Genomic DNA, 14,710 nt, shown 5'->3' on the forward strand with positions numbered 1-14,710 from the left:
GCTATTTCAAGTGTCCATTTACAGCCATTAAAATACTGATTACTGTTGCTTTTAATTATTGATAACTGGCCAGGTGCAGTGGCTCACACCTGTAATCCTAGCACTTTGGGAGGCTGAGGTGGGTGGATCACCTGAGGTTAGGAGTTCAAAACCAGCCTGGCCATCATGGTGAAACCCCATCTTTAAAAAAAAAAAAAAAATGATAACTTGAGCATCTGTTCTCAGTATGAATGACAAAGCCCTATCACATGCCAAGCAAAATTCTACAATCCAGATGTAGTAATACAACTGTTCTCTGTCACTATCATGTAGTTCGTAGTAAAAGCTTACAAAATTTTTATGGTTTGTTTGATTATTTAAATTTGCATTTCTAACTCTTGCAAATCACCTAATCATGCAATACCCTTTTCCCAATGGGCTATAGAAACCTAAAAGCTGTTCTTACAACTGTTTCTTTTTGAGATGGAGTCTCGCTCTGTCATCCAGGCTGGAATACAATGGCACAATCTTGGCTCACTGCAATCTCTGCCTCCTGAGTTCAAGCAATTCTCCTGCCTCAGTCTCCTGAGTAGCTGGGACTATAGGCACACACCGTGACACCCAGCTAATTTTTTCTTTTTAGTAGAGTCAGGGTTTCACTATGTTGGCCAGACTGGTCTGACCTGTGCTCAGGTGATCTGCCCACCTGTGCTTCCCAAAATGCTGAAATTACAGGCGTGAGCCACCACACCGGCATCATTGTAACTTTTTGGTATATGTATTAATATTTGCCCTTCTCCAGCTACGCCAATACTCAGAAGTTAAGTGGCCGAGGTGAGAGTCCAACCCAAGTCTGTGGAAAAGAAGGTATTTTTGTCTGTCACTTAAACACCTTCAGCCAGTCAAGGTGACTCAGGCAACAATGTTACAGAGGTCTGGAGCTCTAAGACACTAACATACTAGAGACCACTCAGACTTGGGTCCTCTCAAAATATATGTCTCAAAGGAGAGTAGCAGCCAGGCATGGTGGCTCACCAAGGCAGGTGGATCACTTCAGGTCAGGAGCTTGACACCAGTCTGCCCAATATGACAAAACCCCACCTCTACTAAAAATACAAAAATAATCTGGGTATGGTGGCAGGCAACTAATCCCAGCTGCTGAGAAGGCTGAGGCAGGAGAATGGTTTGAACCCCGGAGGCGGAGGTTGCAGTGAGCCGAGAAAGCTCCACTGCACTCCACCCTGAGTAACAGTGAGACTGTCTCAAACACCTCCAGTGGTTTTTCTTGAATACCATGGTTATCCCTCTTTCAGCGTTACTTCACCTGTCACACAAAGTAATATATGCTTATTAAAAAGACAATCAAAAGGAAATCAAAAGTCATCCCTAATCCCACCACTGAAGAGTTTTTCTAAACATATATACAACATTTATTTTGAGACAGAGTTTTGCTGTTGCTAGGTTGGAGTGCAGTAGCTCCATCTTGGCTCACTGCAACCTCCACCTCCTGGGTTCAAGCGATTCTCCTGGAGTAGCCAAACCTGGCTAATTTTTTAGTATTTTTAGTAGAGAAGGGGGTTTGACCATATTGGTCAGGATGGTCTTGATATCTTAACCTTGTCATCTGCATGCCTCAGTCTCCCAAAGTGCTGGGATTACAAGCGTGAGCCACCGTGCCTGGCCACATATATACAACTTTAAAACAAGTGCAAAAGAATAGTATTGGGCCAGGCGCGGTGGCTCACGCCTGTGAACCTAGCACTTTGGGAGGCCAAGGTAGACGGATCACCTGAGGTCAGGAGTTGGAGACCAGCCTGGCCAACATGGTAAAATCCTGACTCTACTGAAAATACAAGAATTAGTGACTCTCCACCGCCACCTGGGCCCACGCGCTCCTCTGCCCAGCTCTGCCCGTCGACAGAATCTGCTGCAGCCTGGCCAGCAAGTGAATACTGCCGCTGGGTCCTGCCCTAGTTCCTCCTCAGCGCCATCACCTTTGACATCTTTGCTCTGGCAGCTTCGCCTGGCTGCAGTCAAGCGAGCAACCACATCCAGCTGTCCTCGCTGTGGTGGAGATGCTTCCACCAGGGCGGCCGCTAGAGCCTCATGGAGGATGCATGGGGAGCAGCTGCCATGCTCTTCTGTGGCTTTGTCATCCTGGGGATCTGTTTCATCCTCTCCTTCTCTGCCCTCTGTGGACCCCAGATGCTTGTCTTCCTAAGAGTGATTGGAGCTCTCCTTGCATTGGCTGCTGTGTTCTAGATCATCTCCCTGGTAATTTACCCAGACCTTCAACCTTCATGCCAACCTGTCACTTCCATTTACAACTGGGCCTAAGGCTTTGGGTGGGCAGCCATGATGCTCCCGACCTGCTGTACTTTCTTCTGCTTCTGCCTCCCCAACTAGGAAGATGACCTCTTGGGCAGTGCCAAGCCCAGGTACTCCACACATCTGCCTCACATGGGAATGAGTGTGGGAGAAAATCCACCGCTGCTGAGGTGGACTCCAGAAGAAGAAACTTGGCCACTTGGAACCAATTTTTTTTGGCAGTGTTCATATTCTCAAACTAGTTAAAAAATGCCAAGATAATTTGGGAGAAAATATTTTTAAAGTAGTGTATAGTTTCATGTTCATCTTTGATTATGTTTTGTGCAGTTGTGTCTTTTGACTATACTATGTCAATATTTCCTTATATCTATCTAAAATATACTACATCTATATATAAGACAATGGGAACATGAAACTTAACACTTTATAAGGTAAAAATGAGGAGGTTAATAATATGATCAAGTTCTTATTTCCAAATAGAACGGACTGGGTCTGTTACAGGTGTGAGCCACTGCGCCTGGCCCAATATTATCAAATATATCTAAGGAGAAGATAATGGCAAAAATTGTCAGTGCCCAGCTGGGCACAGTGGCTCACATCTGTAATCCCAGCACTCTGGGAGGCCGAAGCAGATGGATCACCTGAGGTCAGGAGTTGAAGACCAGCCTGGCCAACATGGTGAAACCCCATCTCTACTAAAAATACAAACATTAGCTGGGTGTGGTGGCACCCACCTGTAATCCCAATTACTCGGGAGGCTGAGGCAGGAGAATAGCTTGAACCTGGGAGGCAGAGGTTGCAGTGAGCCAAGATCATGCCATTGCACTCCAGCTTAGGCAACAGAGGGAGATTCTGTCTCAATAAATAAAGGGTCAGGCACAGTGGCTCATGCCTGTAATCCCAGCATTTTGGGAGACCAAGGTTGCAGTGAGCCCCAAGATCACCACTGTACTCCAGCCTGGGCGACAGAGCAAGACTCCATCTCAAAAAAAAAAAAAATTAAAAAAAATTTTAATAACCAAACATTCTAAGAGAAATGCAGGAAAAAAAGCTTTTTTTCCCCCAAGCCTTCACACTATTTAAGGAAGCAAAATAGTTTCCTAAATGCATATCCTCTGTGAGAATTTCTCATTAATATCCTGAATGATTCATTTTTGCTAAGCTTCATGTTGACTCATTATGTCATGGAAGAAAGTATTGTTTTGGCCGGGTGTGGTAGCTCACGCCTGTAATCCCAGCACTTTGGGAGGCTGAGGCAGGCGGATCACAAGGTCAGGAGTTCGAGACCAGCCTAGCCAACATGGTGAAACCCCATCTCAACTAAAAATACAAAAAATTAGCTGGGTGTGGTGATGTGTGCCCTTTTGAAATTAAAAAAAAAAAGTATTGTTTTGTGGTCCAAAGCTGTTTCCATAGTTAGTAAGGCTTTCTTGAGTGTGAAAGAGATGAAAATTTCTCCTTTTAAAGTTCTTTATAGGGTTGGGGGGGTGGGAAAATTATATATTAGTGCTATATTAATAAATGCTATATTAACAAATCTGTAGTGTTTTGTTCAGAACATATAAACATGTAAAGTAGACTGGATTGGGGGAGGGGAAGAAACAAAAAAAAAAAAAAAGAAAAATAAATAAATAAAGTGATAAAGTAGACCGGATTTAAAGATGAACTGATAGATTAGCTCTATCAGTCGAATTTATCATGACTGATAGATCTGGTACATTGGGTAGTAAAGGATTAGGAGTGCCATTCTTGTCACAAAGTGCCACTAAAATAGCCTAAGTAGAATAATTGGCTTGCTTTTCTTTTTCTTTTTTTTGAGACGGATTTTTGCTCTTGTTGCCCAGGCTGGACTGCAATTGTGCAATCTCGGCTCACCACAACCTCCACCTCCCAGGTTCAAGCCATTCTCTTGCCTTAGCCTGCTGAGTAACTGGAATTACAGGCATGTGCCACCACACCCAGCTAATTTGTATCTGTAGTAGAGATGGGATTTCTCCAGGTTGGTCAGGCTGGTCTGGAACTCCTGACCTCAGATGATCTGTCTGCCTCGGCCTCCCAGTGTTAGAATTACAGGCGTGAGCTAGCATGCCTGGCCAAATGGCTTGCTTTTCTAAGGTTTATTTGGGCTCTAATCATATAGACAGGCTTCTGATTGCAACTGTGAGCAGAAGCCTACATAAAGTTAAAATCCTGTTTTTTGGTAAACAGATTTAAAATGTCTGATGTAAAACATGCCACAGGACAATTCTGGGATTTGAGTTTCCCTGAATAGCATATATATGATGCATCAGAGGGGTTATTACTATTTTTTACCATATCTACATAAGTAATGAAAACTAATTCATTTTAATATCAAATTATTATTTTGTAAGTTGTGGAGAAAGGCAACTGAAGTTTTCATTATGAAGTTTTCCCAATAAAGCAGATATTCTAAACTTGGAAAAAAAAAAAAGAACCACAGATGTGTTTGCACAGGCCTGTAATCCCAGGTACCTGGGAAGCTGAGGCAGGAGAATCGCTTGAACCTGAGAGGTGGAAGTTACAGTGAGCCGAGACTGTGACACTGCATTCCTGCCCGGGTGACAGAGACTCTGTCTGAAAAAATAGTAATAAAATATTGAGATTATACTGTACACTCAGCTCTACATTCCTTCTTACATGTATTGTGAACATATTTTGACAACACTAAATATCTTTACAGCACTTAAAATAACCACCTAGTATTTTGTTTTATGGAATACAATATTACTCTGTTGATGACATCAAACATTGGATTGAACCGTGTATCTGACCATTTTCTTACCTATAAAAATAGTGATTGCCTGAAGTCCCAGCTACTTGGGAGGTTGAGGCAGGAAGTTCGAGCCTGCACTGAGCTGTATAATTACTGCTTTGTTGTGGGAGATTTAGGTCATTTCTAAATTTTCACCATTGTTGTGATAAACATCTTTTAGCCATTTTTTTGTCTTGTTTATTGACATACAATTTTATCATTTCCTTAGAATTCCCAGAATTAGAATTGGTGGGTCAAAGAATAGATACATTTCTTTTTATTGTTGTTGTTGAGACAGTCTCTCTCTGTTGCCCGGGCTGGAGTGCAGTGGCACTATTGCAGCTCAGTGCAACCTCCGCCTCTTGGGTACAAGTGATTCTCTCGCCTCAGCCTCCTGAGTAGCTGGGATTACAGGTGCCCACCACCACACCCAGCTGCTTGGGAGGCTGAGGTGAGAAGATCACTGAGGCCAGGGAGTTGAGGCTACAATGAGCCATGACTGTGCCACTGCACTCCAGCCCAAGTGACAGCGTCAGACCCTGTCTCAAAAGAAAAAAAAAAGTTTGGCAGGGCATGGCAGAACAAGAGACGACGTGAGGGAGGGGCATGGACAAAGGTGGTGAAGAGTTGAGGGATGCTGTGTGTGCTGGGAAATGAGTGGTGTGGAGTGCACCGTGGTGGGAGGAAGCACAGAGGAGAGTTTCCAAAAACAGTGGCGACCAGACTGGGAAAGGCCTTGAATGTCTTCCCAAGGAGTTAGAAATTTATTCCATACCTGGTACCCAGGAAGGAAGCAGATGGCTTCAAGGTTAAGCTCGGGCTTTGGAGACAGACTCCCCAGTGTGAATTCAGGCCCTGCATTTGTTTGCCATGGGACTGAGTTCACCCAGCCTCAATTTCTTCATCTGTAAAATAGGAGCGATAATCACAGGATTGTTATGGGGTTTCAGTGAGAGAATGCGGGTAAAATACTTAGTACAATTACTGCCACTTATTTCTGAATAACTGCTGGCATTGGTCATTAATAAAAGAGGGAAACAACATTATCAGATCTGTATTTAGAAGTTCTGGCAGATAGGGACAGATTTGGGCGAAATCTCAAAGACAGTAGTTTTTAAGGGTACACTAAACGATAGTACATATTTAATTATCATACATTATTAAAAAGGGTAAAATGAGTATAGTTGAAATCACATAGTTGTTTTTTTTTTTTTTTTTGAGACAGAGTCTCACTCTCACCCACACTGGAGTGCAATGGCGCCATCTTGGCTCACTGCAACCTCTGCCTCCGAGGTTCAAGCAATTTTCCAGCCTCAGCCCCCTGAGTAGCTGGGACTACAGGTGCGTGCACCATACCCAGCTAATTTTTGTATTTTTAGTAGAGACGAGGTTTCACTATGTTTTTCATGCTGGTCTCAAACTCCTGACGTCAGTGATCCAACTGCCTAGGCCTCCCAAAGTGCTGGGATTACAGGCACGAGCCACTATGCCTGGCCAGATCTTTTTTTAGGAAAGTCATTGTAGCCACACATCATGTCATACAGCCATGTGCCACCACGCCCAGCTAATTTTTAAAATTTTTTTGAAGAAACAGGGTCTCACTCTGTTGCCCAGGTGGGTCTCAAACTCCTGACCTCAAGTGATCCTGACACCTTGGCCTCCCAAAGTGCTGGTATTATAGGCCTGAGCCACCTTGTCCAGCCTCCAAAACGTATATTTAAATGAAAACAAGATTATACTTTTTTTTTTTTTGAGACGGAGTTTCCCTCGTTACCCAGAATGGAGTGCAATGGCACGATCTCGGCTCACGGCAACCTCCGCCTCCTGGGTTCAAGCAATTCTCCTGTCTCAGCCCCCCGAGTAGCTGGGACTACAGTCGCGCACCACCATGCCCAGCTAATTTTTGTATTTTTAGGAGAGACGGGGTTTCACCTCGTTGACCAGGATGGTCTCGATCTCTTGACCTCGTGATCCACCCGCCTCGGCCTCCCAAAGTGCTGGGATTATAGGCGTGAGCCACTGTGCCTGGCCAAGATTATACTTTTAATATTGACTTTCATATGTGTGTTACTTTTGAGAAATTAATTTATTGAAAGTATCATTTTTTCACTACTCTGCTAAAGAACTCACCATGACTTCTTAATAGTTGGCAGACAAAATGCAGATTCCAGCTTAGCGAGGTTCTTTATGCAATACTTCATGCATACAGCTCTCTGTAGAAGCTCATTTGCCTAATTATCTCTCATACTCATTCTGCTATTCATGACATAAAGGATCTGTGCTGGGTGCGGTGGCTCACTCCTGTAATCCCAGCATATTGGGAGGCCGCGCTCTGAGAGATCTTGGGCAAGCACTTAACCTCTACCCCATGTTTTTCATCTACACAATAGAGGTGGTAAGGGCAACTGTCTCCTATGGTGTTGTGAGGATTAATGATTAAATGGGGTTGTTAGTGAGGGAAGGTGTTCTCTTTCCCAGTCCACAAGGGGGTGTAGTTTCTAGGGCAAGAACTTCCCAACTCCATGCCCCCACCCATCTCTCTCCATCTGGGAGATTTAATGGTTTATGTTTAAATTTTGAGGGCATGGGAAGAAACTAAGAGTCAATCACCCCAGCGGAAGTTCTAAGGAACTCCTTTCATAGGCCAGGGTCTTAGAAAAAGTGGGGGTTCCTCCCAGGTTAAAAGTCCTCTTCTTCCACATCCCTTCAGACTCCATGTTTGGGTCCCCTTCTGTGAACACTCCCTTCATGGAAGCCATCTTTCTCTCTCCTGAATTTCCCCTCTGGAGTCCCCTTCCACCCAGTGTGGAAGCTGCTTTTCCCCTCCTAAACTCCATCTCTCTCCCTCAATTCCCTACCACTCAGTGTGGAAGCTGCTTTCCTCTCCTGGATTCCATCTTTCTGGATTCTCTCACTCAGTATGAGAGGAGATTTCCTTCTCTGGTTTTCCCTCTCTGGGAACCCTTCTCACTCAGTGTGAGAGTTAGCTTTTCTCTCTCCTTCTCCTTTTTCTCTCTCTGCTTTAAATAAACCACTTTCTACAAACACTTTTGATTCTGGCATTTACTTTTATGAGTGCACTGCGCCATGGCCTCCTCTCTCATTCTTGAGAGGGCAATAGACCAAGAACCAGGAGAAACGTCCTCTCAGGGGAACTGAAGGCACCCCTGAACCCTGATATAACATTAGCATGGCGACTGATGAAGCACTCAAAGATTCAAATGGCCGGGTGTGGTGGCTCACATCTGTAATCCCAGCACTCTGGGAGCTCAAGGCTGGAGGATCACCTGAGGTCGGGAGTTAGAGACTGGCCTGACCAACATGAAGAAACTCTGTCTCTATAAAGAATAAATAAAAATAAAATAAAGATTCAAACAGTGGTAGTCATAACGGTATTAATAGCCATATTCTCTGCTCTTCTCTGGGCCTCTGTTAGCCAGCTATAAATTTGATCTCTTTCCCTGTCCCATCCACCCTGAGTTCTTTTAAAAACAAATGAAACCATGGGTTTGGAAATGCCTTGATCTTTTTTTTTTTTTTTTAATTTTTAAAAGATTTTCATGGAAATGCCTTGAACTTTATTAACTGAGCTGTAAACTAAGCCCAGGCCTAGCCCTTTTAAGGGGCCCTGTGTGGAATGGCACGGGCTTCCCAGATCCGAACTTCTCACTCTTCACCATCCAGTCCTTGAGCCGGTGTGAAGCTTCCGATGCTAACCAGCAGTTACAGCAGGCCATCAAGGACCAGGCCCACGTCACTCAGGTGAGGCTTTGCAGAGGGAGCCCTGTGAAAGGAAGATGACCCCAGGTGGCCAGGAGCAGGTGAGGACCAGTGACAGCCCTTCCCAACCTCTGTGCATTCTTGCAGGTGATGGAATCAGTTAACTGAGTCCAGATAGAGAGGATGAGTATGCAGAACATCTAAAGAGAGGCCCCTGTCGTGGCAGAGGACGTGGGAGATGTCAGAGCAGGTGAGACCTGAGTCTTCAGCCCCCACCTTAGAGAGGTCACTTGATCGTTCAGAGCACCTGTGAAATGGGAGGAGCACAGTCAGAGGTGATCATGGGTCTGGGCTTTGTGGAGGTGGGGGCGGAGAGGGAGATGATAGCCTGTCCAGCCATCAGCCCCTCTCCGGGGCCCTTTCTCCCTCTGCTTTGAGCAGGTTCACACAAAATTGAAGGATAAGAAGCATGATGTGCGTAAAATACAGGAGCTAGAGAGGAGCTTGGCCAAACTGAAGAGCCAGATAGGGAAGCTGCGGCTGGGGTGACCTGGGAGCAGGACTGGCAGAGGGCTGTGGACCAAGCAGAGGGCTTTTTTGAGAATCCAGAGGCCCTTATTGTCCGCTCCCTTTCTCAGCTGAACCCCCGCCCCTGGATCTCCCAGCAGGGCCCTTGGAGGTGGAGGCCGAGCACCTGCAGAAGGAGCTGGAGAGTCTGTCAGGACCGCTCTAAGCTCAGGTGCAAGCCGGAAAGGGCTGGAGTCGCCTGAACCGGGAGTTGGACCAGAGGCTGCGTGAGCAGAAGAAGGAGAGTCTGCGTGAGCCGGAGCCGGAGGAGAGGCCGGTGGAGCCGGAGGAGAGGCTGCGTGGGCCGGAGGAGAGGCTGCCGGGGCTGAAGCAGAAGGCCGAGCTCTGGGAGGAGCAGGGAGAGGTATGCAGGGAAACCGTTCACAACCACCGCACTACGACCAGCCGCGTGCTCTCCCAGAACCCCGAGCTCCAGGAGCAGTTGGCTGAGCTGAAGGAGCCGGTAACCCCCGCCCCCACAAAGAAGGGCTGGGAAGCAGGCACTAGCCTCCGTGGAGGGGAGGTGCCAGGCCAGAAGCAGCTGTATCCTGGGGGACAGGGAACCCCAGCACCCTCCAGGGCAGTGCTGTGACTGTTTCTTGTTTCCTGCCTTGACTTTTAGAGGTGGATAACCCTGGGCTTCTCCCAGGTCTGGACATCATCATCCTAGGTAGAGGCATGGAGCCCCCTAATCACCGAGAAAGAGACAGTGGTATAAGAGGCTCCTTAAGGCGGGGCATGCTGGCACGTGCCTGTAATCCCAGCTACTCGGGAAACTGAAGCAGAAGAATTGCTTGAACCTGGGAGGCAGCGGTTGCAGTGAGCTGAGATTGTACCACTGCAGTCCAGCCTGAGCAAAGAAGTGAGAAAAATGCAATCAGGAGAAGGGCAAAAGAAAATAATTAAAAAAAAAAAAAGGCTCCTTAAGCTGGGTGTGGTGGTTTACACCTGTAATCCCCAGCATTTTGGGAGGCTGGGGCAGTAGAATCGCTTGAAGTCAGGAGTTTGAGACCAGCTTAGCCAACATGGTCACTAAAAATACACACACACACACAGTAACGAGGATGGTGGTATATGCCCACCTACTTGGGAGGCTGAGGCAGGAGAATTGCTTGAATCTGGAAGGTGGAGGTTGAAGTGAGCCGAGATTGCACCACTGCACTCCAGCCTGGGCGACAGAGCAAGACTCCATCTCAAAAGGAAAAAAAAGTTATGGAAAAAAGTTGTGGGATAAAAATAAAAATAAGGCTGTGTGAGGTGATTCACACCTGTAATCTCAGCACTTTGGGAGGCCCAGGTCAGGGGATCACTTGAAGTCAAGAGTTCCAGACCAGCCTGGCCAACATGGTAAAGCCCCATCGCTACTAAAAAAACAAAAATTAGCTGGGCATAGTGGTGCCTGCCTGTAATCCCTGCTACTGGGGAGGCTGACACAGAAGGATCACTTGAACCCAGGAGGCAGAGGTTAAAGTGAACAGAGATCATGGCACTGTATTCCAGCCTGCAACAGTAGCAAAAGTCTCAAAAGCAAAAACAAAAAGAAAAATGTAAGATGCAGATCCATGGGAAAAAAAGGGGGGCGGGGCACTGTGGCTCATGCCTGTAATCCCAGCACTTTGGGAAGCTGAGGGGAGTGGATCATGAGGTCAGGAGTTCGAGACCAACATGGCCAATATGGTGAAAATCCCATCTTTACTAAAAATACAAAAAAAAAAAAAAAAAAATAGCCAGGTGTGGTGGTACATGCCTGTATTCCCAGCTATTGGTTTGGCTGAGGTAGGGGAAATCGCTTGAACCCAGGAGGCGGAGATTGCAGTGAGCAGAGATGGAGCCACTGACTCCAGCCTGGGCATCAGAGAGAGACTCCGTCTCAAAAAATAAAAATAAAAGCAGACCACCATCAGCAAACCCTGGAGAAGTGGGGCCAGAGCCCACCATGTCCCTACCACCCCTTCCCAGTCACCTCTTTATCACTAGAGTGGCAAGACAAGACCCCTGACTAATGAGGGGAGACAAAGAGACCCTTTGCCACCTTGGCCAGGGCTGACTCCTTACATTTCTGGATGATGATGATTGTTACTCAAGAGCCAGAGGCTGATGGAGTTGGTTAGCTTGGAGGAGGCCGCAAACCAACTCTCACCAAAGCAATTTTTCCCTCAGGGGGCTCCCATCTTCTTACTCAGAGTGGCAGCTGAGGCTGGGCATTGTGGTGCCTGCATTTTCATCTAAATCTAACTACATCTAACTACCTCTGCTAACCAGACATTTGTTCATAGTGGACAGTTTCCCAAAATGCTGGGTGGTTATCTTGCAGATGACTACAGTTACATAGCCAAATAACTAAGATCCCACTGGCTATACTGGAACAGGACTATTCTGGAACAAATTACCCCAAAATGTATTGGTTTAAAAAAACATTTGGTTTTTGTGCTCCCAGCTCTTCAGAAAAAAAAGACAAAATATTACTTGGGATTTTGATACCTTTTGTGGTTTATCTCCCCTTTTGGGCTGTGAGCTTCATGAAGGCAGTGGTTATGTATGATTCCTGAGTAACCACAGTTCCCAGAACGATCTTGAGTATAGACCGTTCCCAGTAAATATCCATTGGAAAATGCACCCTATGTGTGTTGAAGGAATGGTGGAATTGGCATCAAAGGGATCTTTGACATTAGCTCTAGGGCTGGTAATTCTAAGCATTTTATAGTCCATCACAAATGTTCTTTTTCTAAATTGCACTGAATCAACCGAGTAGACAGGCTCATTTTCTTCACTTTAAGGAAAGGCTTTACTATTTTTTAGCTAGCCCACCCACCCCACTTCCGCCAAAGTGACCTCTGGCTCTCACAGGAGATCCAGCAGCTCCCAGTTTGAAGCCCATAGCACATTTCCCAGAATAGTTGGCGCCCTTGCCCGCCTCCAACCAGACAGAAGGGGACGTCCTGAAAGTTTGATGCCAAGGGAAGGATGCGACACTGTTTTCTACTCAGGGCTTCTGCTGGGCCGTTCTTATGTCCAGTTGCAGTTGGCCTGGGACCTCGCCATGCAAACACCCCGCAGCCTTCGACCGCCGAGATGGGGTGGAAGGCTGGGCAGAAGAGAGGCCGCAAAGGCCGGAGGGCTGAGCTGCTCCGCGCTGCGGAGGAGCGAGGTACCAGAGGGCGGGAGACGTCGGGGTGGGCACCAGGTTGCTTTGCGGGGGGCGGGGAAGACCAGGGGATTCACAACTGCAGATGCCACTCTGGGGGAACAGCATTTGGATCCCTCCACTCCTAACAGGCGGTTCCCGGGAGCGGAAGCTCGGGAATTGGGTTTAGCACTTGTCAGCGCTTGGAACTGTGCATCCACGGCTGCGAGTCCTTTAGGTCGTCTTGCTCGGGACTACGTTTCCCAGAAGGCTCGGCGGTACCTGACAGCTCTGTCAGCCTAAGGACAGAGAAGGATTCTAGTTATGAAAACTGTACAGCCAATAGCAAGAGGACAGGGGCGGTATGTTCCGGCTGCCGACTGTGGAAGCCAGAGTCTCACCTGTGTCCCCACAGCGCTGTCACGAACCTGGTCGAGTTCCGGGAGGGACCGCCTCGGGGTGGCGGGCCGGGTGCGGCTCGGCGGTAGAGGCCTCACTTCCTGCTCCATCCCTGGCTGGGTCCTGGGGCGGTGAGTGATCCCGGGAGGGAGACGGCGGTGACCGCGGCGCGCTACTGAGCGGCGTGGAGGGGGCTCGCCCGCCACCCGGACGTTTTCTCGGCGGGGTTCCAGCCCTGGCCTTTGGGAGCCCCCGAGTCTTGCTGGGGTGCGGGAGAGGTAGGCGCGGTCTCTCTCCCGTTGTTGGGTTAAGTCACTCTCCATCGGCTTTCTGGCTTCTCGACGGTGGTCCCGGGTTTCAGCTGACCGTTGTGACCCTCTAACCACAGCACCCGGGTTCGGGCCTCAGCGCCGAGGAAAAGGGGGTCGGCCCCGCGCGTGCGGTCACGTTCCTATTAATAAACCCGGTGAACGCGCTGCAGCTTCTCACAATTAGTCACAGCCCCTCAGCGCTGGGGGCCTTTGGCGTCATCTGTGCATGAGGAAGGGGGCGGGCTGGGAAACCGGGATGCTGTGACCAGGGCTCGGAAGTCTTCCCTTGTCTGTGGCGCTGCTCCCGCAAGTGGCTCTGCAGCTGTGTTTGATCATGAATGTAGAAATAAAATTATACTCAAAACTCTTATCACAATTTTTTACTTTCTTCTTACTTTATTGTTGTTTGTTAAAGTTTTTTTTTTTTTTTTTTTGAAACGGAGTTTCGCTCTTGTTACCCAGGCTGGAGTGCAATGGCACGATCTCGGCTCACTGCAACCTCCGCCTTCTGGGTTCAAGCAATTCTCCTGCCTCAGCCTCCCGAGTAGCTGGGACTACAGCCGCACACCACCATGGCCAGTTAATTTTTGTATTTTTAGTGGAGACTGGGTTTCACCTTTTTGACCAGGATGGTCTCGATCTCTTGACCTCGTGATTCACCTGCCTCAGCTTCCCAAAGTGCTGGGATTATAGGCGTGAGCTACCATGCCCGGTCTTGCTAAAGTTTTAAACTAGAGCGATGGATGTGTTCCTATGGTTTTTTGATCCTTAAAAGCTCAATACCTTATAAATGACCAATAATAATGTCTGTAAATACATAACTTTTTCTTCCAAAAGTGCGTGCACGCGCGTGTGTTTGTGTGTGTGTGTGTTCCAGTAGTACATAGGTGCTTTGTGGTGGAACGAAAGATATGAAAGAGTAAAACTTTTTTTTGAGACCGAGTTTTGCTCTTGTTGCTCAGGCTGGAGTGCAATGGCAACCTCCGCCTCCCAGGTTCAAGTGATTCTCCTCCCTCAGCCTCCCCCGTAGCTGGAATTACAGGCATGCACTACCACACCCGACTAACTGGACTTTTAGTAGAAACGGGGTTTCTCCATGTTGGTCAGGCTGGTCTCGAACACCCAACCCCAGATGATCTGCCCACTTAGGCCTCCCAAAGTGCTGGAATTACAGGTGTGAACCACTGCACCCGGTGAAAGAGTAAAACTTCTATCTTCACTCCAATCTGGTCCTTCCTCCCCTGAAATGCAGAATTCTCTGTAGGAGGAGCTCATGTTGTTTTATTATTATTATTATTATTGTTTTTGTTTGTTTGTTTTAGAGAGAGAGAGAGACAGGGGCTCACTCTGACACTAGGCTGGAGTGCAGTGGTGCAATCATAGCTCACTGCAGCCTTGAACTCCTGGGCTCAAGTGATCCTCCCACCTCAGCCTCCTGAGTAGCTGGGACCACAAGTGCATGCCACCACACCTGGCTGATTTTTAAATTTTTTGCTCTACAAAAAATTT

At 47.4% G+C, this 14,710-nt stretch overlaps 1 protein-coding gene, 2 long non-coding RNA genes and 1 pseudogene across 15 annotated transcripts in view; 3 read left to right on the forward strand and 1 right to left on the reverse strand.

Moving 5' to 3' along the window:
* Positions 1 to 1,809: 1,809 nt before the first annotated feature.
* LOC103787344 (p53 apoptosis effector related to PMP-22 pseudogene) lies at positions 1,810 to 2,691 on the forward strand (annotated as a pseudogene).
* Positions 2,692 to 6,276: 3,585 nt separating this feature from the next.
* LOC144576595 (uncharacterized) lies at positions 6,277 to 10,291 on the forward strand. Its single transcript, XR_013518707.1, has 4 exons — positions 6,277 to 8,842; positions 8,948 to 9,050; positions 9,466 to 9,731; positions 9,990 to 10,291. It is a non-coding gene; the product is annotated as an uncharacterized LOC144576595 (long non-coding RNA).
* Positions 10,292 to 12,128: 1,837 nt separating this feature from the next.
* On the reverse strand, positions 12,129 to 13,400 carry LOC144576594 (uncharacterized). Its single transcript, XR_013518706.1, has 2 exons — positions 12,893 to 13,400; positions 12,129 to 12,790 (listed from the first exon to the last, which is right to left on the reverse strand). It is a non-coding gene; the product is annotated as an uncharacterized LOC144576594 (long non-coding RNA).
* The window catches only part of VPS33B (VPS33B late endosome and lysosome associated), a 38,343-nt gene continuing 36,515 nt past the window's right edge, over positions 12,883 to 14,710 (forward strand). For 7 of the 13 annotated variants that reach the window (XM_035303839.3, XM_008998374.5, XM_078326786.1 and 4 more), the window contains exon 1: positions 12,883 to 13,021. The gene's annotated coding sequence lies outside the window, so the exon portion shown is untranslated. Of the gene's footprint in view, positions 13,169 to 14,710 lie in introns of all 13 variants that reach the window. The other 6 variants (XM_078326787.1, XM_078326788.1, XM_078326792.1 and 3 more) reach the window with 2 other exon arrangements.

Source organism: Callithrix jacchus, chromosome 6 (genome assembly GCF_049354715.1).
Source record: "Callithrix jacchus isolate 240 chromosome 6, calJac240_pri, whole genome shotgun sequence".
Lineage (NCBI taxonomy): Eukaryota > Metazoa > Chordata > Mammalia > Primates > Cebidae > Callithrix > Callithrix jacchus.